General features: G+C 47.7%; 1 pseudogene; it reads right to left on the bottom strand.

Annotated features, from left to right (window-relative positions):
• Positions 1 to 4144: 4144 nt before the first annotated feature.
• Positions 4145 to 8722, bottom strand: LOC144121430 (uncharacterized; annotated as a pseudogene).
• Between the last annotated feature and the right edge of the window lie 6206 nt (positions 8723 to 14928).

Here is a 14928-nt window from a genome sequence, read left to right as displayed (position 1 = left end):
GCTAAATCCTTTGTATCGTCTCTTCGCTGTATAAACTTTGTTTTGTTGTGTGAACATTTCGCTCCGACCCATTCTCTGGCTTGCGACCGGCGACAGCTGGGCACCAAACGAACAACCCCCCTTGTCACTTGATAGCTGGTCTCCGGCTGAGTTTGCCACGCTGAGTCGAGGGCACCTCCTTAGTGACCGAGACCGCTACTCCCATACGCTCTGAGGGTGTCTGGGAGCGCACGCAAAAGTGCGCGAAGTGTTGACAACTGCCGACTATCAAGTGCAAACTGTTGAGCATGATCGCGAAGTATACACTGTATTGTACCGCCCCCCCGCGAGAAATGCCTTGATATGGTTGAAAGTCTCTGATTATGTGTCCACCAATCGACAATCACTGGTCTTAGCGGGCGACGTGAACATTGACATGCAAAGCGTCTCGACCCGACAAACAGAAATTATGTCACTGTTTGATGCTTACGGGCTTTCGAACCCTATCAATGCTCCCAGTCGCACAACCTGCTCTATATCCTCCTCTCTAGACATCATCGTTACTAAGTTCAAAGTTTCCAATGCAAATGTTGGCACACTTCCAACAGACTTAAGTGACCACATTCTAACTTTCGCGTTTATTCATGCTTCAAGGTCCAATTGTGCCCGGACAACAGCTTACAAAAGCTGTCAACGCATAGATATAACCCTAGAACGCTTCTGAGCTGAAATGTGTGCAGCTAGATGGGATGACGTGATGCGCTCAAAAGACACGAATGACGCATTCAGCATCCTGTTTGATAAAATAAAAGTTGTGTACGGTAAATGTTTCTTCGTTCACCGTCCTCGCAAACTAAAAGCTAAAAAAAGCCCTGGATAACGCAGGACCTACTGCGCAAAATGAAGGTTAAAGAACAGCTGATTGCACAGTTCAATGAATCTCGTGACCCATCAAAGCTACAGAAATTTAAGAAATACCGGAATTCTCTTAACCAAGAGCTTAAATCCGGGAAGTTTAATTACTACAACAGCGCTTTCTCCTCCATGTCTGGTAAAAACACGAGCGCGAAATGGTGCCAAAATAATAAACTATTAAACCGGAATCCCAGACCTCCTGTCACCTCAGTAATTAAAGACGGCATAGTCATTAGCGGAGACGATCTCTCAAATGTATTTAATGAACATTTTTCAAGCATCAAAAAAAACAATGCTCTCTTCCAACGCACCGATTGCCGGCTACACTTTGCGGACACCAACTGTTGCTGAGTCTATATTCCTTTTCCCCACAACTGAAGCTGAAGTCGCAGCAGTTTTTTAGTAACCTAAAATGTAGCAGCGCAGAGGGACAAAGATGGATTCCGCTTAAAACATTTCAAGTTTATTATTGACTGACTTGCTGCTCCGTTAACTCACATTTACAACGTTCCTCTCGCTAGTGGGGTCTTTCCGAGAGAAATGAAAGTCGCAAAAGTTATTGCCATTCATAAAGGAGGCGACACGTCAAATTTATCAAATTACCGGCCCATCTCGATCCTGCCTGTGCTATCGACGGGTTTAGAAAACATTATGAATTCCAGAATAACTAAATTTTTAGATAAGCATGCTGTCCTGTCGGACGAACAGTTTGGCTTGAGACCTAGAAAGTTGACAGAGATAGCTTTGATTAAACAAAAAGAACTAATAATTCAAGCATTTGAGAAGAAATTCCTGGTCCTTGGCATTTATATCGATTTTTACAAAGCATTTGACTTGCTCGACCATAATCTGCTGCTACAAAATTTGGAACACTACGAAATTAAGGGAGCCATTTTGTCTCTGCTAAAATCATACTTAGCCCATCGCAGACAAATGGTTGCTCACAATAACAAGTTGTCGAGCCTTGAGCCACTTCTCTGTGGTGTTCCCCAAGGTAGGATAATGGGGCCCTTATTATTCCTTGTTTACGTTTACATCAATGACATCTTGTTTACCCCTGCCGTTGACCTTGTGGGCTTTGCTGACGATATTACAGGGCTATTGTCCGGTAGCATAGAAGCCGAATTATCTTCGCGAGCCAATAAGTTCCTGGAATATCTTCACGAGTGGTCAAGAAATAACAATCTGAAAGTGAATTCTGATAAGACGAAGGCCGTTTTATTTCGAACAAGAAACAAAACTGTTCACGCCAACTTCAAAAAACAATTGCAATCGTGCCAAACATAAAAAGCTTAGGAGTAATCTTCTCAGAGTGTCTAACCTTTGGATGATCAGGTCAGTCATGTTCGAAAAACTAAATCGCTTGAACGGTCTTATTTGCCAACACAGGGACACACTTCCGTCCCAAGTAAAGGTCCTCATTTATCAAGCATTCTTTCTCCATCACTGACATATTGTCTCAAAGTTTGGAGAACGACGACCCAGCACAACATATCCAAACTAATAACAGCACAAAAGCGTGCAATTAGACTAATAGCAAACGTATCGTGGCATACACACATTTCCATAATACATTAAATTTGGCATTCTCAAGATCGCTACTTTGTTTCCTTTCAGACTGCTATCAATGTACAAAAACTGCGGTTATTACTAATAATGAAACCACTTTCTTGTTTCTAAAAATATCTCCCTATTAAGCAGTGCATGATACCCGCTCTCATTTTTCTTCGTCATTGCCTCTTTTTGTCGCACCAAATACGGTATGCAATCATTGTCTTTTATTCTTTCAAAATGCCTGAGCATTATAGAAGATAACAACATATCGCTAAGAGATATAACAGTGAAGAGGGCAAGGCAGCGGCTGCATAGGAGCGGCGGGTCGGCGAGGTGGATGTTTTCGTCGCTGGCATGCGGTGCAGGACTGAACGAAGCCCGGTCCTTCACTTCTCATGCCCTGCAGCAGCAGAAAAGCACCCGTAATCCCCCTGCACTTCCTCCCGTTTACTTTAATGACTCTTTGGTCTGGCTCTTGGTACCCTCCACTTTGTACCTTTTCGAAGACGTTTAGCTTGAACTTCCTCTGAACAGTGAATAATATTATAACGCGGGCAAATCCTGCTTATGTTGTACACTTCGATGATGTAGTGCTTCTGTTTTGAGTGTTTATATTGTTTTTTGTTTTGATTGTAATGCTAAATTTTGAAAGGATGTATTTAATTTATGTTGATACTTTAGTTTTTTCTTTCGACTGCCTCACCTGCAGCTGTCTTGTGAAAAACTGAGGCAATGCATTGCCTCGGAAACGTGGGCGTAGGGTGCCTCAAAAGCTTCATTCAAGCACCTTTTTTCTCTGCTACCTCTCTCTCCCAGTGATACCTGTACTACTAACAGCGAGAAATAAACTTCAACTTCAACTTCAACTTGGTTCTAAATATATAGACGAGAGTGCGGTAGCGCAAAAAGACAAAGACTTGAGCTATGCGCCAGGCGAAATTTCGATACTCATCGCGTGATTGCGGTTTCGATTCAGTGCTACGGGGGCCACTTAAAAACAGTGTGCAGCAGATTAAAGGGTGCAATCCAGTTTACAGTAGTGGCGCTTCGTTCGGTTCACACCCCGTGGCCAATAGATCATTGTTGTCTTGCATACCTACGTAGAAGATATTAGATTCTGACCACTGATTATTTTGAAAGTATAGTCTAGTGAATTTACATTATTTCAGCAACGTACTTACAATTGCCAATCAAAGGAAACCTTTTATCTTACGTTTTTCGCCTTTCTTTACTTACCTACTGGCTACTCTTAGCGCAAGAGGAACATCATTTAGTTTCATCCCTTTCCGCTAATGACAATTAATTTTTTTTTTCTATTATCAACAGTATTTACTCGAGTCTATTGCATTTGATTAAATTTACAGTCATGTCTTCGTTGTCGGAGCTCATGGATTTGAAATTAACGTACATTTTTATTCAAAATTTGGCACCCCGAATTGTGACCACCGCACCTCCCGGAACAATCACACCGGCAGCACACGATATCGACGATCTCTAAACCCCGCGTCCCGTCGAGTTTTTTTTTTTTCGAATAACTTTTCGGCAAGAACGCATAACGCGGACTGCTGACATGATGCCAAAATCGTGCTACTATTGTAGGCACACAGTACGGCATGGCTTGCACGATGAGCTAGGGTGACCACCGCCAGGGCACGCGCCGCTAGCACCTGACGCAGGCCCTGCGGCAAGCCGACATCTAGGAGAACCGGTTGGAGCCGATGAGGCAGCGCTGCGACTCGAGCATTCGCCGGGACGCGTTGACGCATCGGGCACCGCCCTGGGACTGCATGTCGGCGAAGTACGGGTGCCTCAGCTGGCGCGGCGAGCACCTCTCAGCGGGCGGGGGCGCCTGGTCGCACTCCGGGCCAGGATGCAGCACGAGTGCCTTCGGCACTCGTCCCAGCTGCGGAACACGCCCCGGTGGCCTGCCGAGAGGCAGCTGCCCTGCGGGAAGCTCCACGCGACGCACTTCTTGCCGTCGAAGTACCAAGGCTCATACAGGAAGTCTTGCCTGCACAAAGGACGAAGTGTTCATCTGGGTAATGCATACCTCAGCACCCTACTATGATCGCTGTCGGGGCTATCCATATCTCAGGACATTGTTAAGAGATAGGTCCAACGCGAATATAGTAAATAACTTATAGGAACGATTCCACTAAGCCTTTCCATGTGTATAAAGGTGTTCAGGGCAGACTAAGTAATTCTCAAAAATGTTTTTATTTGAGGTAAAAATATGGCTTTTCAGCATAGTATTACGAGTGTTCGCTGACACCAGAAAACCGGTGAATGGTTTATGCAGGAGCCTGGTTAACCAATTTTATAATAAATAACTTTTTACCTATTGGAGTAAGGCGCCTAGTTGCAATCATAGATTTGTAGCCGGTTGTTAGTAATATCCGTACCAGTTTTTATAATCTGGAAAACGCGATTACCCTTGGCGCTGTGGCTGAACAAAACATGGCTTTTTTAGCTAGTTACGTGCACTGGAAAGGTTGTTTTGCCTGCATGCTGTTCGAAAGCGCATGTATTTTGGTACGATGTAGCCAAATTTTGTCGAGCCACAACGCCGAGGACAATGCCGTTTTCGAAATTCTAAAAGCTGAGGTGGCTATTACTGACAACCGGCTAGAAATCTCTAATTGCAACCAGTTGCATACCTGTCATAGCTAAAAGTCTAGTTATCAGAAATTAGTTAACCAGCTTACCAGTGTTGCCGGTGTCCGGCAATATCGACAATACTGTGCCGCAACAGCCACATTTTTACCCCAAAAAGCCTATTTTTGAAAATTGCTTTAGACTTCGCTAAAACACCTGCCACACTCGCCGGGGTGGATTAGGGTCTACAGTGTTCAGCTACGGAACCTCAGGTAGAAACGTGGTCCGGTGGCCCGCATTTCGGTGCAGGCGATGTACAAAAATGCGATGTCAGTACGTGTTAAAAAAACCCTGGTAGTCTAACTGAATCCAGAGCCCTTCACTATGGCGTTTCTCTTTGCCCATGCGCAGCATCGAATTGTTTACCCCCACATACCAACCATACGTATGTATAAAGGACCACGGCAGTCAGCGACAAATTGTAGCACGTGACTTAACCTGACCCATAATGAAGAGTCCGTCGTCTCAAATCGCCGCTGGTAGCAAGCGTGCACATCGCCGATCAAAAACGCATACACAGAACTGAGCTGCCGATCATCTAGCTCATGTTGGCTTGCATATTTCTCTCTTTTGCCTGCATCAGCATGCCATGGTGCCGCAGCAATCAAGCTGGTCTATACCAGATTCGCCCCCCAATGCAGCATTCTAATTCTTACCTGCGCGTTGTACTTAAACAGACAGGAGCAAGCCAAACTATTGAGTGCGATAGAGGCTGCCTTTCATTCTTGTCAGGTAGGTTTCACTACACCAGCTCTTTTTCTCTACCTGTGCCGCCAACAACACCATCATGGCGCATGCGTGCGCAGTCTGGTGTCAATCATTTCTTTCTCTGGGTGAAATTTCCTGACCTGCCCTTAATTCGGGGAGCATTACTGCTGCAGAAGAAACAACTGTGGAGTCTACATCCTGGCGGCACCTTTGCAAAAAGGTTTTCTCTATTGCGTAAGACGTGGCTTTGTCAATCTCGCGAAGCCGACGTGTGAAAACGAGAAAGCGCTAGTTCTCTGTGTGGTGGTAGGTCCTATGAGCGGCCACTTTCGGTTGGCAACAAACCACTAGCTAATTTGAACCCACCTGTAGAGGCGTCCATGCCTAAAGTGAGAAGACTATCAAAATCACAAAGAATGTTTCTGAGCCTATCCAAGAAATTCATTTACCAACCTACTTTCTGTCCGAAAAACGTGATTTAGTACTCCTTTCCACCCCGGCCGCTAATCACTCGTGGGTCAGGCAACCGACGAGTCAAGTTAAATCCCCATCTTCAGTTGAGGTCACAATGAAGTACAGGGGCGGAATCATTGGCAAATCTTAGCGGAGGAAATTGGGGTGGAGCAGAGTGTGGACCAGAGGAGGGAGGGGTGACGACGGTCTCATGTGGACATCGCCATTTCTTTACTTCATTCGCAGCCTCTTATTCTTGTGGCGCAGACAGGGGCCAGCATTTCGGTTATCAGCTTCGGCCACACCAAATATTTACCACAACATGGCACCACATTCGCATATCCGGCAAGTTTTCATCCCTACTTAGTACCACGCCGAACATTCCTCGAAATGCAGTCGCGGCCGGAAATATTGGAGGGCAATAAAGAGACGGCCAGCTCTTGGAATGGGCCACTGCCTCCTCTGTAATAGAGAAGGGGTTGCAGAGACGCATCGCACTCCCCGCGAGCAGGGAAAGATGGTGCTCTCGTAGCAGCGGTGAGATCTCTGGCGGCCTTTGACGCAGCTGGCGAGGCAGATGTGGAGGCTCGTGAAACGGATAGAGCCGCGATTGCAAACGTGTACAGTGTCTTCGGCCGCCGACGTGCAGGATTGCTGGTTCACGTTGTACAAGTACTCTTTCTTTGGCAGCGTGAATTGCGTGTGCAGGTGGCGGCTGCAGGACTCGGAGTCCGTCTATGATTCACGGTTACGAAGAACAGGACTGATTCTCTCTAGAGCGAAGTAGCCCACTTTCTTTGGCACCCTCAACTCAAGCAGAGCGAACTTAAGCACATGTTAAGCTGTATTTTCGCTTAATTTGAATAAGCAAAGAAGAGAATTTTATCCTGCAAGTTTACGTGACGCTTTCAATGAAAGCTACGTACACATTTCAGAGTGCAGTCACTAGAAACACGAGCGCGGCGTCAACTACACCGGGAGCAGATCCTGTGCTCCGACGCTGTTTTGAGAGAATAAATACAGGTGAGCTGGAGCGTTCCGTGACCACAGCAATGATACACAATGATAGCAATGGGATATTGCAATGCGCGCTTAGTTACAACAGCGCTCATTGGCGAAGTGGCTGTACGTGTACGTTACAGACGACGAGAAATTCGAATCTGGACGAAATGCAGCCTTACGACAATTTTATAGCTCTGATGCACTGCGCATGCGCTCGCGAAATTTTTTGCGTCTAGAGTTATTCAGCGGCGGAACGCTTTTGCCTACCTCTCCTGCAGTGGACGCAGAAGCGTGTAAGGAATGCGCCTTCACTCTTCGAACACCGATAGCTGCGAACTGCACACGCCCTTAGAATTCGCTGGCTGTACGGAGCAACAGGCATTGTCATGTTGCCTTTCATAAAGAATGTACAAAGCACAAACGTTTCTGGAACGTTGCTCGCAGTAACGCCACTAGTAACACGCCTGCACGTTCACTGGGTCAGATATGTTGGCGCACTCCAAATGTCCATAGGTCCAACGTCAACGACTGACCGAGACAAAAGCCACTATCCGGAGCGTGGCCAAGATATCCAAGTGACTGCGATTCTCACATCATTTATGAATCTCTTGCATGCTCTGCTCTCTAGCCTGCGCACGCCAGCAGCACACAACGCACTGCTAGTGCTGGGCTCTCTACACCCAGTTCTTGCAGCTTAACGCAAGTGCAGCCCGGGCTGCAGTTGAGTTATCAGCCAAGAATGCCCACATGAAGGGACATTGCGGTTCCTAAGGAAACCGCACTGTACTGCTGTCCGACAGCGACTGGCTTGAAGGAAGAATTTTGACAGTGCTCCTCGCCCCTTCTTTTTTACCTTTTCAATACCCTCATCTCTCTTCCCCAATGCACGGTAGCCAATCGCGACACCCTTCTGGTTAACATCCCTGCCTTTCCCCATCCTGTATCTCTCTTTATGAAACTACATATAAATCAGATAATTCACGCAAATTTCCTTGTCCTCTTCGGGGTCATGCGTTCGCGCCTCTGTGGCGGCAGTCGTCGTCTTCGTGCTTAACACCGGGGCGCGAAATACCACTTCATTTCTTGTCCTTCCACCAACCGGGACAACGATGCGAGAACGCTGCGCAGCCCTCTTCCTCGCACCACCTGCAACCCGTGGGGCGGCCATTCTGTGTGGCATCCCTGGTCAGCCGACAGCATGTGGAGTCGCCACCAGGCTGCTTGACGTGGCATCGTCCTCGGGGGTGATGTCGTGGGTAGCGAGTGGCCCGTGGACCACAAGGAGGCCCAGTCCCAGGAGCACGCCAGCGAACGCAATGCCAAGCACGAAGCCGAGGCACTCGCAGCTCCTCGTCCTTGGTAGCTCAGGTTCTATCAACGGATCGTGAAGGGGGCCCATAGCACCATCGTAGTAGAAAACGGTATAGCACTGCTCTGGCGCCTGGGCCGCCCCCATGCTGCCTCAGCCTGGAAACTTGCGGCTTGCTGTGGGCCATTAGACTTCGGCGAGAGCGGAATGCTCTCCTGTTGTAGCTGGACCCGCGACGAAACTACGCCAGGACTGTCGGCTTCCTAGCGTCTCTCGGGGCTTTCCTGGGCGGACTGTATTCTCGTTAAACGGCAAAGGAAAGTTTGGTTTGTGAGCAAAGGCGAGTTGTTGTTGTTGTTGTTGTTGTTGTTGTTGTTGTTGTTGTTGTTGTTGTTGTTGTTGTTGTTGTTGTTGTTGTTGTTGTTGTTGTTGTTGTTGTTGTTGTTGTTGTTGTTGTTGTTGTTGTTGTTGTTGTTGTTGTTGTTGTTGTTGTTGTTGTTATCCTCACACAATGGCACATACCCACAAGGGGGATTGGCCATAACCAGGCGGTGACTATTTAAATGACCAGTTGCATGTGGCAAGCATGGGATGACCTACCAAAATTTGGATCGCACAGTTTTCGTAGCCGAGGTGGTTGCAGGAGGTTAGGTGGGTCATACAAACTAAAATTTAGGCAAAGAAGGAGTAGGGATTACTATAAGAGGTTGTAAAAACCGAAATACAGAAGCTGATAATGGGATGGGCAGGACGAAAGCTCATGAAGGTAGACGTTTTGATTCTAGTAAATAAATTTGAACGGCAGAGCAAACATTCCAATTGATATGACCAAGCATAGAAGCGCCAAGAGACAGAACAACCTCAGAAGACAGGCGCAAACTGAGATTCTGTATTGGAACTTCTAATAGTCGCCTCCTAATCGATGAGCAGCGACGGCAAAAAAGAAGAAAGTGCTCTATTGTTTCCGGCTCCGCACAATACGGACACAATGGGGAGATCGCCAGACCAGGCCTGTATAGGTAAAAATTTAGTTGCGGCACTCGGCAACGAAGCCTCGTGAAGGAAACTTCAAGATTGCGCGATCGCCAGACTGAGCTTCTCCATGGAAACAGTAGGTGCTGGAAGTCGTCCAAGGAAGTAAGCGCTGATGCGCCCAATTCGTTCATTACAGTGTACCGTCGAAAGCGTGCCGCCGTGATGTAAGCAGTTTTTGGAAGCGGGTCAACAATCGGTCCACTCAGGGCTGCCTTCGCTAAAGCATCAGCTGATTCATTTAATAGAAGACCCCTGTGCCCAGGAACCCAAAGAAATCGAATTGATGTGATGTGTGGAGGGATCAGGACTTTTAGAATCCGAAAGAGCTGCGATTCAGTGGACGCCGAGAGGGAAGTGCATAAAGATAACGAGTCCGTAATTATTATTACTGCTGATAAAGAAGTTGGTACCTTGCGCAGAGCGAGAACCACTGCTAGAAACTCAGCCAGATAGATAGGAGTGAAATCTTGGAGACGGAGAGAAAAAGACCAGTCAAGGGACTGGGAGTAAATACCTACACCTGCCTTTTCTGCACACACCGAGCCATCAGTCGCAATTGCAACATATGAGCTGAAGGTCGACAAATAATCCTGCAACATACCATTTAACCATGAGAAAGGCAGCAATTTTGCATTACGTGGATAAATGTCATCGTAGATGATAGACACATTTGCAGGGATGGACCGCACCGGAACAATTTCAGGTATTCGCACGTTGAGTGGGCCCAGCAAAGATTCAACGAAACAGATTTGGGGAGTTTGAAGGCGAAACCATCCGACACCCAAGAACTCCGCTCGCTGCCCTAGGAAGATCAACTCGGATGCATGCTGCTCCGAGTCGCAAAACTTTAAAAACGTTTGTACTGTCAAAAGGCGGAACCTTGCAGTAAGAGACGGCACCCGCGCTTCCAGATACAAAACATTGTTTGCCACGTATTTAGGGAGACCCAAACACAGGCGCAGAGCTTCTCGCTCTAAGAGCAGAAGTGGGCGCAGTTTGTATGCAGCTGCTCCAGAAAGCAAAACGCAACCGAATTCCAAGATTGGCCGGATATACATTTTATAAATCAGCAGCAAAGCATGTCTGCGCATACCGCAACGAGGGCTACTCATCCTTCGCAGAAGGCCTACCGCCCGAATCCCTTTCGCAGCAACCTGATCTATATGTGACCGCCAAGAGAGAGAGGAGTCATAAGTTACCCCGAGATACTTTAGGGAACATACCTGAGGAATGACATGATGACGATAAGACAATGAAATGTGTACCTGTTGAGTAACCGGAAAAGGTAACAAAGCGCACTTGTTTGCATTAAGACAAGTGTAATTCAGGTAACCATCGGTCAAGGGAATTTAAATATGACTGTAAAACAATATACACAGAATGTAAATCACTCGCAGCCGCAAAGAAAGCTATATCGTCTGCATACACGTACGTAGTCACGTCAGGGGAAGTCAGAATCGAACTGAGTAAGAGGTTGAACAGAACAGGGGAGAGAACTGCACCTTGAGGCACACCTCTAGATTGATGAAATTTCCTTGTAGAAACTCCGCGTTGACAACAATAAAATTCTCTGTCAGCCAGGAAAGCTGACACCCATTCCACAAAATAACTTGGCAAGCCCAGAGCACGTAGTCTGTACATCAGAGGCCCATGTTCGACACTGTCATATTCTTTCGAGATGTCTAGAGTTACCAGCGCAGCATACTGTCGACGCCGGCGCGCTAGTCGGACACGGCTTTCGAGGTCAGTATGCGCACACCATATAGAGCACCCAGGCTTGAAACCAACCTGAAAGGGGTTAAGTAGTCTCTTTTCAGTAATAATGGGCATGATTCGTCCATACAGCACGCGTTCAACCAATTTCACCAGATTCGATGTCAATGAAATTGGTCGAATGTTGTCTAAGACCAAACCTTCGCCTGGCTTTTTAAGCACCGGGATAATTTTGGAAACACGCCATACATCCGGGATCCATGGGGTTCTAATAGAGTAATTTACCAGCTCTAATATAGCATTAGGGGATTCGTCGAACAGTATTTTAATCATCGCAGAGGTGACACGGTCAGGACCAGGAGCTGCAGAAGGTAACCGATTTATCACCTGGGAGAGCTCAGAAACCGAGACATTAAGGAAATCATCATAGTGATTCCCAAGCAGTTGTGGGCGAGAGAGCGCAGCCGAAAAACGGTGTTCCAAGCCAATGACCTGGCAAGCTCTACTGGAGTCAGCACATTAGAGGGAATGTTGTTAGGCGGTGGCAGCCTGTTCCTTGACCTCAGAAAGCGAAACAAGGCTTGTCTGTTATTAGATTTTGATAGATGGTCATAATTCTCTTCATCATATTTTTCTTTTGCCCTAGCGACTGTGCGCTTGAAGGTAGCTGCAAGAAACTTATAATCGATCCAATTCCGGGGACATTGATTATGGATAAGTTTCTTCCAGGCTGCCTTGCGCCGCCTATAATCCTTTGAACATTCTGCATTCCACCAAGGGCTCTGAGAAGTGCCTATGCTATCGCACACTCTAAACTCTGATTGTCTCCGTACCTGATCTAAAATATAGCATAAGCCTAACACCCTGCTCTCCTGAGACAAATTCTGCAAAGAGTGTAGTTCTGAACTGAGTGAACTTTTGAACTTGTTGTAATCGACTAGGGTGCAACTGAATCCGCCGATAGAAGTCATCGGACACACAATGTCAAAAGTGAGTGGGAAATGGTCACTGTTTGTTGCAGAGTCAACCGGAGTCCAGGAGGAAACTGCTACCCGTGGGGTTGAAAACGTTAAATCCAATGCTGATCGGGAGTGCCCACGGAGAAAGGTCGGAAAACCCGAGTTATGACAGTTTAGGTTATTCACACAAGCCCAATCCCATAAACGCAAACCGCACTGGTCTGTTCGATAACCCCAAGTCAAGTGATGCGAATTGAAATCCCCAACAAGCAACACATGTGATCTGCTGACAGAGAGTAAAGAATCTAATGGCCGTGTGTCATGAACCCCAGATGGAAAATATACATTTGCGACAGTAATGGGATGGAAACCAGGAACTGAAAGATCCACTGCCTGAATTTCACAATGAGCGTCCACCCGCTGAAACACCAATCGTGCCTTGTGACAGAATCTGGATGAAACCAGCAGCAGCAAACCGCCCCCCCTTGATGGGCGGTCCATTCTAAAAATTCGATAATGTTCCATTTGAAATGAAAACTCTTTCGATAACCAGGTTTCTTGAAGCGCAATGACATGAGGAGAAAATCGATTTGAGAGATTTACTAAATCAGTGAAAGCTGATTGAATGGAACGGCAGTTCCACTGCAGCACTCTCAGAGACCCTATTCTGCTGAGATATCTGCAGCAGCAACTGCCTTTTCCAAAATTCTGTGGTGACCAGTTTTTCCTGAATTACTCTTTTTTGTTTTGGATTGAGGGGAGCTAGACGGACCAGCAACGGCCAAAGGAGACCGGATACGTTTCTGAGCTCGAGCATCGAGCTCCATCAGCTCAACGCACCCATCAATTGCTCCGGTCGTGACTTCAGGTACATGAGTTGGAGGCGTATGCTCTTTTTGCGGCTGCATTGAAACAAGGGAAGGCGTCTCCGCACTGAGTTCAGTAGGTACTGCAGGATCCACGGATGACTTCAACGCAGCATTGGAGGTCATTATTGAAGAGGTCATTTGCGCCACCATGACTTGCGATATGCACTCTTTTACTGAATTCACTAGCCGATCCATGACTTTGGCCATTGCCTTTTCAACCGCTGTAGCAATCGCATCTGACAGGCTTGAATCCACGACCGCAGTCGTCTGCCGTGCTGTCACGCTTGAGTACCCGTACGTCCTTTCCTTAACAATGGCCATAGCCTCGCGCCTTGAGCACCGCCGCTTTTCTAACACTTCCAGCACCTTAACCTCCTCAGCCCTTGCAGGACAATTAGAATATGTGGCGGAGTGACTACCGCTGCACAAGCAACACAACTCGTCTTTTGAACACCTACCTACACGGTCATGATTACCACCACACACACTGCACCTTGAGCTCGACTTGCAGGCGTTCGCGCTGTGGCCAAACCTCCAGCAGTTGCGGCATTGAAGGGGCCTTGAAGAATACGGATCGACCCTAAAAACCAGGGGCCACACCTTCAACTCGGATGGACAGGAGAGACCCGCAAAGGTGGCAATTACCGTTTCAGTTGGAAGTTTTGTTTCCTCAACTACCCGAGTGCACCGATGTACAGAAATCACCCCTGCGGAGGTAAGTTTCTCTAGCGTTTCCTTAGGGTAAGGCGTGGGTCAACCCCTCGCACCAGCCCTTTAGAGCACGCCAAGTGCGGCGGTATAAATGCGCTTACCGACTGGCTTCCAAAAGCTGTACACGTTAACAAATCCATGATGCAGGCCCGGTCGGCCGACCTGCACACCACGCCTCCTCTGCCGTACTGCCGGACATCACAGATTTTTAAGAAGTGAGGCGTAATCGCCTGTAGCGCAGTCTGAACCGCATCCGGGTTATTGAGTCGAATGGCGCCACCATCCGATGGAACCAAGGCCACGGGAATAGTTCCGACGCCACCCCGAAAGAAGGCGTCCAGGGGGAGTTGGTTAGGGGGGAGGCTGGCCGACCAGGGGGAGTTCCCCTGGCCAGGAGAGGACGTCGACATGCGCCCCTAGCGACCTGCAAGCGCCCTGCAAAAGCGAAAGACAATCAAGCAATCAGAAGCTAGTGATACGAACAGTCACCGCCCAGTGAGACCACGCCCGCCTGTGGGAACAGGGACAGCCACGTCCACGAACGACACGCAGCTGGCACCAGGCACGTTCCTGATGAGGCGAGTCACTGCCTCATCAAAGTGCACTTCTTCGTCCTCTCTAGAGAGTAGCACTTGAAACAAAAGCTGTTATGCGTGTATGCTTTCTTCATTTCTTTAATTGTCGCGTGCTGGCGCCCCCTGCAATGGACACCAATGTCATGTATTCTGGACATGCCTGTTAAAGGAGTGTGGAACTGTGCGCGAGCGCGGGAAACATCCTCGTGCAAGTGCGTGTCAGTGTGGCGGACGCTCGTGAGTTTGTGCGGCACAATGAGTTCTCTGCGAGTGCATCCGAGTGACTTGCATTAAAGACATTTTTATTGTATTAACATTCTGCTGGACCTGTAAAGTGACAATGTTTAACAGGCGGGGTGCATGATTTCATTCTATCAACAGTGCAGTTCTACAGATGATGATGATGGTGATGGTGCCCGGCGCCGCGCCCTTCTTCCCGACATCGACTACGACGATAAAGATAATGATGAACTGTGGTGGTGCTATGGTCG

The sequence above is a fragment of the Amblyomma americanum genome, chromosome 1 (genome assembly GCF_052857255.1).
Source record: "Amblyomma americanum isolate KBUSLIRL-KWMA chromosome 1, ASM5285725v1, whole genome shotgun sequence".
NCBI classification, from domain to species: Eukaryota; Metazoa; Arthropoda; class Arachnida; order Ixodida; family Ixodidae; genus Amblyomma; species Amblyomma americanum.
Note: the sequence above shows the minus strand (reverse complement) of the source record. Positions and strands in the feature narration are given on the sequence as shown.